Below are 15,581 nucleotides of genomic sequence, written 5' to 3'. Positions count from 1 at the left end.
ATTGTAGAAAGTAAGTGAACAATTCTCTAAAGCATTTAATTAAAATCACTTAACCAATTGTTTCGTATTACTTAAAAAATTTTCCTGAGCCAAGGAGTGAAATTTTGCCAGCAGATCCCGATTAATTTGCCAACTGAAAATAAGTGAAATATTTTTTTTAAAGAAAAAAAAGATATATGTACATGTGTGAAACTCTGTAAGGCTTTTTATAGATTTGCCCATATTATCAGGGCTACAATGGAGGAAAGCAGGGGAAAACTTTGAAACAATTAAAATAATAATACTGCCCTCTGAGAGTTAAACTATAAATTCAACATGTAATGACTCAAGAGAAGATGTGCTGTGTCCTTAAAGAAGCAAACTGGCTCACAGGCCCAGATATGAGAACAAGGTGACAGGACGTATGTTCAGATCTAAAGAAGGGAAGAGGGTATGTGCCCCCAAGAAAGGGGAGGATCAGTTTGGAAAACACAAGGAGTGTCACAAGCAAATGTTGGCTGTGCCCAACCTGGCACTCTTCAGGTGGGGGCACTTTGCCTGTTTGACTTTAAGTATCTCCGGGCCACTGGCCAGATTATTCCTATGATTAATATAATGGCGTAAGGGTATTATCAGTGCCTTTTGTCACTGAACAATTTAATAACTTCCTCTAGGCCTCCCACAACCTTTATATATATATATATATATATATATATATATATATGTAGAGAGAGAGAGAGAGAGAGAGAGAGAGAGAGAGAGAAAGAGAGAGAGAGAGAGAGAGAGAGAGAGAGAGAGAGAGAGAGATTTTCCACAAATTAAACAGCCTCATTTCTTTATTCTGTGCTTTGGGAAAGCAGCTGCGTTTCCCGCCTCGATGGAAGATAAAACCTGGTATTGTAAATAAATAACATCCTAACTAACACTGCAAATCCACAGGAGACCGCATTTTCTCGGAGGGCAAAATATCCGGGGACCTGCCGTGGCTCCCGAAGGCCTCCGTGTAGCTGCCACTCCACGAGGCTGCGGGAGAGCCATGGGGTGAGGAGGCCACTGCCCCGCATGTGGCCTTTCTCCTGAGTCTCTGTCCCCTTCTGCCATTCACTGCTCTCCAAACAGGCCAAGAACAGTCTCCTTCTGCCCCCATCGCATATGCAGTAACGTTCCCAAGAAAAAATCTCCAGCGTGAACACTTTATACCCCAAGTGATGGGATGCCAAGATTTTGTACCACCTCAGCTCTCAGCATTCAGCATCTCCTCCAGCTGATTGACTGACTTAACAATGCACTTGGGATTTTCTCAGGAAGACCTGGATTCCACTCCTTGAGCAGCTATAAGAGGGGCTAGAGTCACCAGGGATGCAGCCACCGGGGTGGCTATGCCCACAATGAAACAGCGTTTGTACATGCGGCGTGAGGCTGAAGCAGCCTGCAGTTTTAACTCAGAATTGGTGAAAACCCAGCCTCAGACCAACTTCGCTAGTTTCCCGCTGGTGGGAAACTCACACCAAGCTCAGCTCCTTGGGCTTCTGGCCTGATTCTTGTTTATAAAAAATTCTTCTCCAACGAGGATGGGGATATGGGAAGCCCACGTAAAAGGAAAACGATTCAAGTTTTAGGCAGTGTATAGTCACCCCCGTTTTAGGGACCAATACCATGGTCTTCCTCCCTCATCAAATTCTTCACACAATTAAGTTCGCTCCTGACAGCCTTGGCCCCCACAGGCACAATAAAACCCTTATGTGAAATGATCTTATCAAGTCTTAAAGAAAATACAAATTCTTAAGAAAAAGAGGGGGGGGGTTATCACTTTGTGAGGAGTAAAATGTCTATCACATTGTTTTGTACACCTGAAACTAATAAAAAAATAATAATTTCCTTTCACACCAAAAGAAAAAAAATGTGGCAGCAAAACCTCAGGACTCCTGTGCTATTGCTATGCCCGTTCCATGCCCACGTACAAATAAACAGAACACCAAACCAGCCGAAGGCTCTGCAAATGGCAGGCTGCCCTGGGCAGAGAGCCCTGCCCGCCTGGCCCTGACTGGCAAGGAGGGAGGGAGCAGGGTGCGACTTGCTGGGAAAAGTGACAGGTGGTGGTGTTTGAGTCTCCAACTTTCCCCCTTTGGGAGGCCCTAGTCCTAACACTGCATTCAGTGCACGGCTGGGTTTATCCAGCCATGTAAGGGGCGGAGGCCCACGGACCTGATTCTCAGCTTCTTCCCGTTTCTAGTAATGGAAGAAGGAAATGGCTTCAATGCCTCTGCCTCTAGGTAAGAAGGCAAAATCTTCCAAGACCTAGGCAGATGGGACGTGTGGAAGGTCACATGTTTTCTCCCAATTAAGGACGGCTGTGTGTGCTCCTGGAGAAAGGCAATGTCCGAGCACATGATCCTGAAGGCTTCTAGCACCAACAGCTCTCTAACTGCTTCCCCCACTCTGCAGCGGTGAAGGGCCCTGCAGGCAGGAGAGCCCTTCTGTTTCGTGCCACCGGAAGCGCTCACCGAGACAGCAAGGACGGTATGGGCTGCACCTGTCCGGGTTTCCCCCTCTCAGAACACTGTCAGTGCAGCTCCACGGAAGCCTCCAGCTCCTGCGGGATGAAGGCTTTGTAGGGGATCTTGTTCTGGTCCAGGGCGCGGGCCACAAGGCACTGCAAGGTGACATAGCTGAAGGGCTGAATGGTGCTCTTGGCCAGCAGTTTCTCATGCAGCAGCTTGTAAGACGTTTTCTTGTGAGCCCACTGTCAATCAGGACATTCATGATCCCCGGGCAATTGTTCTGGGCCGCTATGTGCAGCGGGGTGTTGCTGTCAAAGTCCTGCTGTCTGGGTCGGCCCCACAGTCCAGCAGCACCCTGACCACCTGCACGGAGGGGCATCTGCCCACCGGGTAGCGGCCCACGTTGGTACTCTCGCTATCCACGGCCATGTGCAGACGGGTGAAGCTGTTCTTGCCCCGGAGGGCACACTTCAGCAGCCAGCCGGTAGACAGTCTGGTGCTTCAGGCGCTCCTGATTGGCCGTAAACTCCACCTTTTCCAACAGATTGAGCAGGTGGGGGACGATGGCCAGGGCCTTGGTGAACTGTGCCAAGTCCCCGGGCTCCTTGGGCAGCTGCAGGGCCCTTTCCACTTCCCGGACCCCTTGGCAGAGCACACCCATGAGGTCTGCGAGGTGTATTTGCGTGCCCAGACTGCCCCTGGCCATCCAATCCTGGAGCACATAAGAGAAGGATTCCGCAAAGGACAGGAAGCGGCTGGCGGTCATGGGGCTCCGCTGTTCTGTTGCATGCCCAGGGCCTACTTCCACAGGCGGATGCAGCGCCCGACATTGCCTGAGTCAGCGTACACCACGCCGCTGTAATGGATATAATAAGTGTCTGGGGAAGAGGGACCCAGGATGCGCTCCACTAGTTCTTGGATCAACCAGCCGGCGTGCGCATCTCCTCTCTGTCGGTTACGTTGTGCGCTTCCAATTCCTCGGCAGTGTTCACCTGCCAGTCATAGGCCAGGACCAGCTGAGGAGGTTCTGATTTGGGCAGATACGCACCGCCCTGGTGACGCAGCTCCATGGGCGGTCTCCAGTGTTTCAGGGCCCCAAGCAGATCCCGCTTCTTATCCTCGTACATGGCTCCCCACAATTCCAAGGCTTCCACTGCCACTTCCCGGCTGGTGGGGCAGCAGCTCTCATAGGAGTCACCACTGAGTTGTTCCTCTGCCGAGGAGCTGCAGCAGCAAGCCCCCTGGGGCTGCACGCATCCTGGGCTGGTGGAGGGGCCTTCTCGGGTCAGCCCTGGCTGCGCCTCCTCCTCGGCCGGCTGCTCCTGGATGAGGTACTCCAGGATGTTGGTGCGGCCCGTCACGTAGGCCGCCAGCAGCGGGGTCATGCCGTAGCCGTCGTGTTCCATGCGGGCGTTGCACCCAAGCACCAGCTGCAGGATCTCCAGGCAGCCAGACTCAGCACGGCCTTGGCGCTGCGCGGGTTCACCTATGCGCCCTGCTCCAGCAGGTGACGGGCGATCTCATGGTGGCCTTGCAACATCACGAAGCCCGTGTGCCCGAGCCGGTGGGTCACCTCAGGTCGCCCGGTCCTCGCCCACCAATTACCACACCACCTCCAGGTGCCCATCCAAGCAGGCGGTACGCGACGGCGTAGAGTTGGTGCACGTGGTGCAGTTCACCGAGGCGCCGTGGCGCAGCAGACACCGCACCACATCTAGGTGTCCCACAGCCACTGTGTGCTCTCAATGGTCTCACCATGGAAGTGCACTGCGCTGCCCACCTCCAAGTTCGCGCCACACCGGTCCAGTAGGTACTCGACCACATCTAGGTGGCCATAGCAGGTGACAATGAGCTCCTGCATCCCCCGCCAGCCACCTCACCTGTCCGCTCATTCAGCTCTTCCCGGCTCCGGCCGCTGAGCAGCTGAAGCTTGCCATGGCAGGCGATATTGTAGAGGACAGCTCGGAGGCCAGGGTCCCAGCCTCCGCCAGAGCAAAGGCCGGCCACGGGAGAGAGGTGGATTAGAGCCAGGAAAGACAGGTGGCAACCTTCGCCATCTCCCCACCACCACCATCTTAGGGGCTCTTTCCTCCCACAACCTTTTTAAATTGTTTCTTATTAAAATAGGACATTCTACCTAGGGAAACAATAGACAGGTCAGCTTTAAATAACCATTTAGTCTACATGGCAGTTTGTCATCACTGCAGATTCTGAGTGATGAGTCTACCCCCGTGAGGCATGCCTCTCTCCACTGGGCTCTATAAACAGAAGATGACAAATCAGGTTTCTCAGTCAACAAGAAAGAGGGCTGTACTCAAACCCTAAGAAAGTCACGAATGTGATGACACCGAGAAGCTTTTTGGGAGGTGGACATCTACGAGGTCTGACAATTAAGTTCGCGAACTTGTTGCAACGATGTTGCTAACCTTCTTTGATATCACAGGGATTCTTCATTATGAACTTGTACCAACTGGACAGTTAACCAAGTTCACTATCCAGAAGTGCTGGAAAGGCTGCACGAAAAAGACGAAAATGACCTGAACTTTTCACCAACAATTCATGGCTCTTGCATCATGACAATGTACCAGCTCACACGGCACTGTCTGTGAGGGAGTTTTTAGCCAGTAAACTAAAACACCCTCCCTACTTACCTGATCTGGCTCTCAGTGACTTCTTTCTTCACCTGAAGATAAAGGAAATATTGAAAGGAAGACATTTTGATGACATTCAGGACATCAAGGGTAATATGACGACACCTCTGATGGCCATTCCAGAAAAAGAGTTCCAAAACTGCTTTGAAGGATGGCCTAGGTGCTGACATCGGTGCCCAGCTTCCCAAGGGCAGTACTTGGAATGTGACCGTAGTGACGTTCAGCCGGGAGGCGTGGAGCACTTCCTCCAGGGTGAGTGCGCGACCTTAACTGTCCGACCTCGTAGACGACCCACGACAGCACCATCAGGGACAAAACTGCGGTCCGGCAGTGTGCGTAGGTACCACTCAGGTACCATCTTAGTGATGCTTAGCCACCATAAAACATTAGTATATTCTGCATACAGTATGCAAGTGGTAACAGCCCAAAAGAGAATTATAGAAAGTTATGTATCATCATTCCAGTATTCTTCCAAAATCTCTCTATAAACTTACACGCAATACCAATAATTTTCCTTAGGTAGAATCACTAAATAGGACCAGTTACCAGGCTCAAACCAAAGGTATAATAACTGAACTCGACTGGGCAATGCTGATACAACATTTGCTTATTTTAAATCTGACTTGCAGGTATGTCAGTCTGATTATTAATTCATAACCAATAAAAATCAGAAGTACATAGTTCAGCTAAAGGTGTTTAATAAGTATACAAAATCTTCAAAAACTCAAGATGCATAAGTAAACTCTTTATAAAGAATCTGACATATATCCCTTAACACTGTAAGTATAGATGATATTTGGATTTCTAAAAAATCAGGTTTAAGATTTACCACTCAGTATCAATGTATGCCTTACCTGAAAGAACAGAGATATAAAATGCATCTTTAAAGCTAAGAAAATGCACAAGCTAAGTAAATGATAGATTATATTATAATCAAAATGGGATGTTTTGACAGTTTACTTTTTTATCTATTTGGTATTTTAAAGATATAAATATGGCTATAGTAAATTGTTTGAGTCTTATAATTAAGTTTTTTTGAAGATTGGTAATTATTTTTTTAACCCTACAATCACAGACTATATATTATTTTGAGGATATAATATGCCAGGTTTATAAAATTGATCATAAAACTAGACTGCTAAAATATATCTAATTCATTAAGTCTTGCAATTAGGAACTGCATACAGAACAAACAAGGCACAAAATAGAAATTAAAAATATAGCACTATTTTAAAAATAACTACTGAGATAAATGTATTTAAAAAGTAAAATAAACCATTCAGAAAATAATGACAGTTAAAAATAATAGACAGCTGTCAAACTTGAGCTTATTATCAAATTTACTTCCTTAAAGTGCTTTAATTACTTTTTGAAATTACTTGTTAAATAAAGAGTAAAATTAAAAATTAGTCATTTAAATAATAAAGTTACAAAAACTACAACTATCCTCTGGGGAACAATATAAAAAAGAAAACAACTGACCATAGTGAATAAAGTGAAAGGAGAATGATAGTTGTTCCTAGCTGGGTGATGGGGAAAATGTGATTCGTTATGCTCCACTCTCACCTTTGCACATGGATGAACATTTCTACAAGCAAATTTAAAATAGATAAGTAAACCCCAAAATTAGTCTTTTAAAGGGGCAAATAGGCAAACCTACATTGGGGAGGGAGAGATTAAGAAAGGAATACAAGTACCACCATAGGAGAGGTTATTTTTCAAAGTGTAAATGACACTTTACATTAATTACATTTGAAAATCATAAAGTCAATACCCTAGAAGAATAGAATGAACCATACCATAAAGAAAAGAGAAAAAGCTGACAAAGAATTACCTAGCAAGGAACTAGAGTCTGGCAGTTCGATAGGTATTCCAAAATTTGAAATAAAAGATAAATAAAATCCTCTAAACTGTTCCAGAACATTAAAAAGGAAAGCTATTTTATCATTAAATAAAGCTAATATAATCCTGACATTATCTGACCAAGAACACACAGCAGAAGAACAAAAGAACACAACACAAGTATACTAACCCCACCTATTAACATATGACTATATATTATATAACACTGTATACTGTATATTAACATGACAAAATCAGTAATTTCGTTACACCAACACTGAGTCAGGCACAGTGCTGAGTACTTAACATACATTATATATTTAAGCCTCACAACAGCTCCCACAAGTAGGACCCATGTGTTAGAATGTATTCCTGAAACATCACATAAATAAGTCAAACTCACGTAAATAAAACCTAAACCTAATAGGAAGGCAGGCATTTCTGTTTACCCATTAAAATGTTTCATTGTATTTCTAAAGCATGCATGAACACAACTTATAATGCATTTGAGACAAAAACCTTTGAAATTATATATGTTTTGAATGGTTTTTAATTCGAAGGGACTGGCATAATTTCAAATTTTGTAGGACTCTTTATTTCCACATAGACATGTACTGTCTTCTACTTTTCTTAAAATGTGGTTCTCTCAAGTTTCTTGTTCTCCAAGTTTTGAAAGAGGCGTAGGGAAATACATTAGTGATATGAGAAAAACAACAGTATAAGCTAAAAGAAAATTGGCAACTGACAATTAGCTTTGGGAGACGAAGAACTGGAGGCTACCAGGAGAAGACTGTGTGCCTGGTCTGCAGGGCCACATGTGTGGACAGAGAGGCCACACTGCTGATTTATCAGTAGAAGCCAGAAAGCTCAACTGTAACAGGAAATTTACCAAATATCAACCATTAGTTCAATTAAAAAAATAATAAAAGCATTGAAGATCAAGGAAAACTCATTACCTATAAATCACCATCTGGCCTTTACTTTCCTAAGCTTTTCTGCAAAGAAAAACTTGTGTAAATCAAAAAATATCTACACATGATAAAGATGTGATCAAAATTCAGTTGCAAAAGAATAAAAATATTAAATAGTTATCTAAGCACATGGAGAAAGAAATCTACAAATCAAAATATATGGAAGATTTTATTTAAAAGTTAATAAAACAAAACCATTCACATGGGTTATGTAGTAGAATAAAGTCGTAGATAAATAATACATGATTTTAGGATGAGAAATTTCTTCCTAAAAAAATGTACAAAGGGAAACATATCTGAATACATAAAAATCAAAAACTTCTCTATCTCAAAAACATTAAAAGTGAAACTTAAAAGTGATGAAAGACATAATGAAATCCTTAAAACTCAATTCAAAAAATGAGCAAAGAAAGACAAGGAACATAAGAAAAGCACTGATAAACTAAAAAGAATAATAATAATTCTCATCCAACCCCTGTAAATTTTTTAGAGAAGTAGATTAAATCTATGAGATCATTTATTAAATAGTTTCCTGGGGACAGTCAGGTAGACAGCAGACTCCTTAATTTTGCTCACCCTAGCACATGGTCAATGTCTGTCTACGTATCCAGAACCACGCTAACAATCAGCAGCAGTCTGCTAAGGAATCACATTCTCTGGAATCTCTGTATTTTTCTCTCTACTCTCCTTATCTCTATGGCTCTTATTCTTTCTATACGCCTTAACTCAAAGGTCACATTCTCGGGGAAGCTTTTCCTTCCTCCCATTCTTCCACACCTATCAGGGAACAGTATGCATAGAACTCTATAGTGATATCTGTTATGCTGCATCAAGATTATTTTTGCTCCAGTTTTTCTTAAAAAAAGTAACAGCTTCCTTAGAACGTTGTGATTCACCCGTTTACCAGTCCCTTCATTCTAGGTTTCCTTCTGGGAATGGGAAGAAACTGGAGACAAACTAAATAAATAAATAAATAAAATAGCATAAAAAACATACACACCAAGAAATAAATTTAACAAAAATATGAAAGTTCCCAACACTGAAAATTATAAAGTACTGCTTAGAGAAATAAAAGATGAAAATAAATGGAGAGATATACCATGTTTATGGATATGAAGAATTCACACTGTTAATATTTCAATTCTCCCTAAATTGATCTACGGATTCAACTCAATTCCTGTCAGAATCCCATCAAGTTATTTTGTAAAAATTGACAGAGTAATTCTAAAAGTATATAGAAATGCAAAGAAAAGAGAATATACAAAGCAATCCTGAAAAAGAACAATATTTGAAGACTCACAGTGCCCAACTTAAGTACTTTCTATAAAGCTTCAGTAATTAAAACAGTGTGGTACTAATATAAGGATCAGTACATAGAACAATGGAACATAATAGAGAGCCTAGAAATAGACCAGAACTTATATGATCAATGGACTTTGGACAAAGATGTCAAAGCAGTTCAATGGCAAGAAGAAAGTTTGTTTTCAACAAATGATACTGGGTCAACCAGATATCAAAATGGGGGAAAAAAGAAAAAAGAAAAAAAAACACTTTGAAGTCTAACTCACACCATGAAAAAAAATAACAATGTGCAGGACAATATTTTTACAACCTTTTTGTAGGCAAAGATTTTTTAGAGAAGACACAAAAAGCCATAATCATTAAAAAAATATCATTAAGATTATTAATCTTTCATTAAAAAAATATTGTATAGGCTGTCTTGAGTGGTTCCTATGGGCCAATGTGAGATAACTTGAATGTGAAAATTAGTAATGACAGTAATGTTTGGACTTTATGTCGGAAAAATTAAAAAGTTCTACAAGTCCACAGTAATACTGTAAATAAGAGAGATGGGATAGAAGTTCTCCTTTACAGAAAAAGTAATGTCCGATAAAAAACGTAGAAGAAATAATAAAATTAGAAAAATCAAGTTTGTAACCACCAGTTGAAGCTAAGTGATTTAGCAAAGATTTTTAATGGATGCTAAAAATGATTAAAAAGTTTTTAGAAAATAGGATCTTCATAGTTTCAAAGTATTATCCCTCAGATTATTTAATTCCATTAGGGATAATATACTTTTAAAGTGGAGAGATCTGGCAGTCACCACCTATACACCAAGCAACCAAATAGTATCTCCAATACTGAAACAAGCTGACCTTATGTGCCTCCTGACATAGACATTAAGAAGTACATAGTACCAACAAAAAAATACATAGTATCAATTATAACATACTCTTGCCATAAGGAAGTTAGTCATAAGGAAACAATCAAACAATATGTGCCACATTCTACAACACAGCTATCATGAACTCTTCAGAGAAGTCAATGTGGTGAAAAGCAAAACAAACAAAAAGAAGGAAAAGTGGTATGGATACTCTTCAAACTTAAAAAAGCATAGAGACATGACCAACAAATGCAATGCTCAAGCCTACACTGAATCTTGAATTGAAAAACCTACAAAAGATAACTGAGGAGTTGATCATGGTGTGGAATCCTGGTTATATAGGAGAACGCCTTTATTCTTAGGAGATGAACGCTGAAGTACTGAGTGGTACGTGCCATGATGTACACAACTTAACTTATGAATAGTTCAGAAAAATGTAAGGACATAAGGATGCTTTGGGATGCAGCCGCTCCCTCCATCCATCCAGCCAGCCATCCAGTATATATAAATATATACACAATTTAAATGTATTTAAACATAATGTGTATATAGTAGATAATGGAGAAAATAAAATGGAAGAAACACTGCTGAGAGGCACCCAAAATCCAGTCAGGAGGCTGCTGAGGAAGTGGGGCCTGTGCACACCTTGGGCCTCTATTCTCAGAGCTGCTATGAAGTTGCCAAACCTGTGGCTAAACTCAGAGCAAGGATATCCTAGAGCCATAAGCACCCTGGGACACGGCTCCATGGACTTGACTTCCTTCCGTGTAGTTTTCACTTCCCTTGTTTGCATATTGGAACTAACCCATCCCTGTTAACCTAGCCAGAATCCTTCATTTGCATGAAAGAATTACATTCTGTGGTTTCTCCCTTCATAAACCCTACCTATCTTTGCTCTCTCCAGAGAGCATTTGGGTTGCTACTGAACCTGTGTCTCTGGGACTGCAATCCTTTTGCTCAAAAAAATGCCTTTTGTTCTTTCTTACAGCCTGAACCTCTTCTTTGGTTAACAGTACACATATACATATGTAGCATATGCAGATACAAAGAGAGTAAAGGCAAATTTTCATTGCCAAAAAAAAAAAAAATCATTAAATTAACTTTGCTATGAGTATGGGCTACCTTATGAGCACAGAGTAAGGAACCAGAATTATCCTAGAAAACCTCTTAAATAATTCTATAAAATAGAATGGACATGGATTTTGTATCTTTGTGTCATAACTCTTACGTACACAAGTTTGTGACACAGTGACAGATTAAAAGGAAAACCTACATAAGATTTCTGGGACCCAAATCATTCTGCCCTTTATCTAACTATTAAGTTACCTGGCCACAAATGGAGATTTGAGTGTAGAAGTCAAAGGCTTCTAAAGTACTTGTGACTGCAGACAGGAGTCATTCTGTCTGAATCTTGAGCCAATGTCAAAAACCTAATAATGGTCCTTTTGTTGTCATCCTAGGGCTTAAATGAAACAGTGGAATGTACACTGTGCAACGGTTTGGGGTCTAAAGTTTCCTCAGTTTTTAAGTGAAAATGTGCGCAAGATATCGCTTTTAAAAGCCAAATGTGTCCTTCACTTGTTCCATACGTTAACACCCAAACAGTTCCCAGGTACGTGGAGAAAGACCATCGCCTACCAGGGCTCCGGCGCGCCACGTCGTACTCACGCAGCTGACACTGCCCTGGCCCCTGCACCTCACAGCATTTCCTCTGTTCTCTTGCTTTTAAGAATTTGTTATGTCCAACCGCATAGTAATATGTCTAGCTATAATTTCATGGTTTCATCCCAAACATCTATTTTCTAGGTCTCATTCTCTAGTGTTGTTTACTTTTGTTTGGGATGTGATGAAAGCTTTTATACCATCCTGATAAATTCGGTCAGTCTTCACTGCTATGCATTCTACCCTTTTCCTTCCACACAGTAAGGCTCTCCATGAAAGCTCGATGTCATTTCTTGCAGTCTTGTCTCATTCACTAATGTCTGTTAACATCAGCAGATGAGAGTAATTGTGTGCACATGAACAGAATATTTAACCTTTTGACAATCTGCTTCAAGACTCAGATTTATTTAGAAATTATGATCACTGACTTGGAAAAATTAGAGCAGAAAACAAATATTATGGTGTTTTTAAGTCACTCTTCTAACAAACAAATTTATCTCCCAAACTTGTTCTTACAGCAATTTAATTTCTAAAGGATCTATTTCTGTAGCAACATTAAAAATATTAGTGAACTTTTATTTGACATATAACAGAGAGAGAACTATTAAGATTTAAAGATGGCTGCATAAATGCATACCAATGTTATCAAAATTTATGAGGTAAACTAAAACATATATTGAGGAACTGAATCTGGATGCATACTACAAGATCTAAGAATTCCACTTGGTAATTTTTGAAATTCAAAGTTTGCCAAGAATATACTATATCTACTTTATGTACTCCACAAACATGTTTTGAGCACCAAAAATGTGTCAGGTCTTCCCCTGAGCACTGGGGGATGTAGCAATGAACAAAACTGGAAAAATTTCCTACCCTCACAGAGCTTACCTTCTAGAGTAAGCGGACAGACGATAAACAAAAGAGCAGTGTAATTTTAAACTGAGTGGTCAGGATGAGCTCATTGAGAAGGTGGAGCAAAGACTGGCAGGAGATACGGGAGAAATGCCATGGAGGGATCAGGAGGAAAAGCACTGCAGGCAGAGGAGGGTGGAACTGGCCATGAAGGAGTTCAGCCGCTCATCAGCTTTCAGCTCTGCTACAGCTAAGTGACAGACTGGAAGAATAGCAGGAGTTGGCAACAGGGAAAGTAACACGTGGCAGAGGACTTTACACTCCATGATAAAGACTCTAAATGATGGGAAGACATTGGGAGGTTTTCAGTAGAAGAGAAACATGATCCAGCTAAAGCTTTAAGAGGCTCTCCAGCTGAGAGAACCACAGACACAGTGAGACCAGGACTGACTTAGTAGATTAGGGTGGTGGTGGTGGAGTGGTGAGAACTGACTGGTTCTAAACACAGAACCAAAAGCATTTGGTGATGGCATGGGCACGGCGCATAGGATAAAGGAAAGATAGAAGGAGAACTGCCAGATTTACAGCCTGAGGAAATGGAAGGATGGAGTTGCTATTTACTGAAATGGACAAGACAGAGGAGGGTCAACTTTGAAAAAGGTATCAGTTCAGTTTGGACATGTGAAGTATGAGATGCTCGTCGATATTCAAGTGGTGATGAAGTGAGTGGTTGGATATAAGGCACGAGTTCAGGGGAGGGGCCTGAGCTAGAGATATAAATTTGGGAGTCAACAGCATATAGATGGAAGTTAAACCCTTGCGATATAAAAGAAATGTGTTCTCCTTTTTTTCCTCCATGAAAGAGGAGGAAAAAAATACAAAGAAAATACACTTATTTGTAGAATAAAAAAATTATGATGATGTGGGCCCTCTTTAAGTCCACGAAGAGTTCCCATTTTATTAAATAATAAGCCTTGAACAGCTACAAAATGTGAAACCCCAAGCAGACATTCAAAGGGATTCAAAAGGTAATGCAAGAGTTCCCCTGCTTTCAGCGGAACTTCCATCTAGTTGAGGAGAGAGATATATAAACATTGCACGGGAATGACTGAAGAGAAGGGAAAGAAATCAGTGTAACTCTTGATAATAACCACGTCCCTGGGATGTTGCTTGGTCCAGGGGAAGATGAGCCAGCTGCAGAGAAGAAGAACATCTGACTGTGGAAGTATATTTGTTCTTCCACAGATTATAGGTTGGCAAAATGGCAGCATGCCATGGAGTGGGCAGAGTCACGCGAGGTGGTCCATGCTGTTAGCTCACCACCCTGCAGGCATCAGTCACGTGGCAGCCAGCACTGTCACCGGCTGATGTTACGTCAACAGCACTGTCTGAGTCAGATGGCTGGCATGTCACAGCTACAATCAAACAAAATCGCAAGATGGGCACTGAAGAAGAATATTCTTTTATTTGTTTTTCATCTTTTTCAGAAGCTGCCATTTGTGGCCCAGAAGAGCTGGGAACACAGTATCACTATAGCTACCTTCCTCCAGCTTCTACTGTCTCTCTCCAACCTCTGGTTCTTCTCCCAGTAGCTCTCTTCTGGTTTCAAATTGATTTTGCTGCTTTTTTCCCTTTCTCAGCTTCAACTCTGACTTCTACACTCAAATATTTTCTCCATAGCTAACCTAGAAACAACTTTGTCTTAATCTTCCAGGTCACAGGTCACATGGGGTCACATAACCTCATTTCCTTCATGTGTCAAAGCCAGTTCCACAAATATAAAAGGTAGCTGATTTTTTTGGCGGCTGACTGCCCATTATTTTCCAGAACTTCTTCCTTTTCCTACAGAACAAAATCTACTTTTAGTTTCGCTAAAAAAAATCACAATAGATCAGTTATAAAATACCTGGTGGCTCTGGAGTTCCCACTGTTTTTCCCATTTTTGACCTCATTAGCACTGTCAACCATCAGCAGATGGTAATTCCGAAGAATCATGTCGCTCCTTAGTGTACATACTCTCATGAATATTTCAAGCTCCCTCTCAGAGACGTGTTGCCAGCTTTAGCAGTGCTGGAGTCAACAGTCATATTACTATCTAGACAGATGGAGGTCCCTCAATTAAAGAACTTGAAATATTTTCTAATGCATATGAGGACATCTCTGCACCATGTAACACCACTTCTTCAGTACTTAGTACAAGCAATTTTCAAACAAATGCTCTCAGTTCTTAGGACAGAATTGACGGTCTTATTGATCCAGATCTGAGAATCATTAATGTCTTAAGGTAGTGAGCTCACTGCTCTCCTAGGAATAGAAGGTGGCTAAAAGTGTATACTTACTTAATAACTACTTTCTTCATGTTAAAGACTAAGAACTAAAAATGTGTTCATCGCACATTCTTCATAGCCACCCCCAAAATGATCTTCAATGTACGAGAAAACAGAAACTAAATTCCAAGTAGCCAGCCGCTGAGTAGACAGCAAAGCCAAGGAGGCTGTACAGTCAAGCTGGGTGTTCTTTTCCTTCAACAACACAAGACTTCTCCTCTGGAAGGGGGGAGGTAAAGGTTCCTGCAAGTGTCACTCTAGTTGACAGAGCCATCATCTAGTCACTGCTCCTGTAGTGGCTGTAGCTGGTAGAAGGGGCACACTGACGGCAACGCTCGGTTACATGTAACACTGACCTGACTGCCCCTAGAGTTTTCCGAGGCAACCTTCCTATTTCACAACCTGCAACAGGTCAACAAAAGGGAATACCATTCACATCTTTGCCCAGGAGTATCAACCAACAGGCAGATATTACAAGTTATCTCCTATCTGTGATATGCAAGGATGGCACACAATTCCTAAAAAAAATTACTAATCTCTACCATGAATGAGGGTTTGAGGTCCAAAGCTTGGTGCATGTGACAGATAAGAAAAGTTAATCTCAAAACCCTGATGCTTAGATTTAGAAAACA

The 15,581-nt window shown here is 41.8% G+C and overlaps 1 protein-coding gene and 1 pseudogene across 1 annotated transcript in view; both read right to left on the bottom strand.

The window, feature by feature from the left end:
- Positions 1–15,581, bottom strand: part of STARD3NL (STARD3 N-terminal like) — a 54,203-nt gene that overhangs the window by 29,975 nt on the left and 8,647 nt on the right. The window lies entirely within an intron of this gene.
- On the bottom strand, positions 2,349–5,489 carry LOC117012240 (protein fem-1 homolog A-like; annotated as a pseudogene).

This window comes from Rhinolophus ferrumequinum, chromosome 20 (genome assembly GCF_004115265.2).
Source record: "Rhinolophus ferrumequinum isolate MPI-CBG mRhiFer1 chromosome 20, mRhiFer1_v1.p, whole genome shotgun sequence".
In the NCBI taxonomy this organism is placed as follows: Eukaryota; Metazoa; Chordata; class Mammalia; order Chiroptera; family Rhinolophidae; genus Rhinolophus; species Rhinolophus ferrumequinum.
This window is presented reverse-complemented; position numbering and strand designations above follow the sequence as displayed.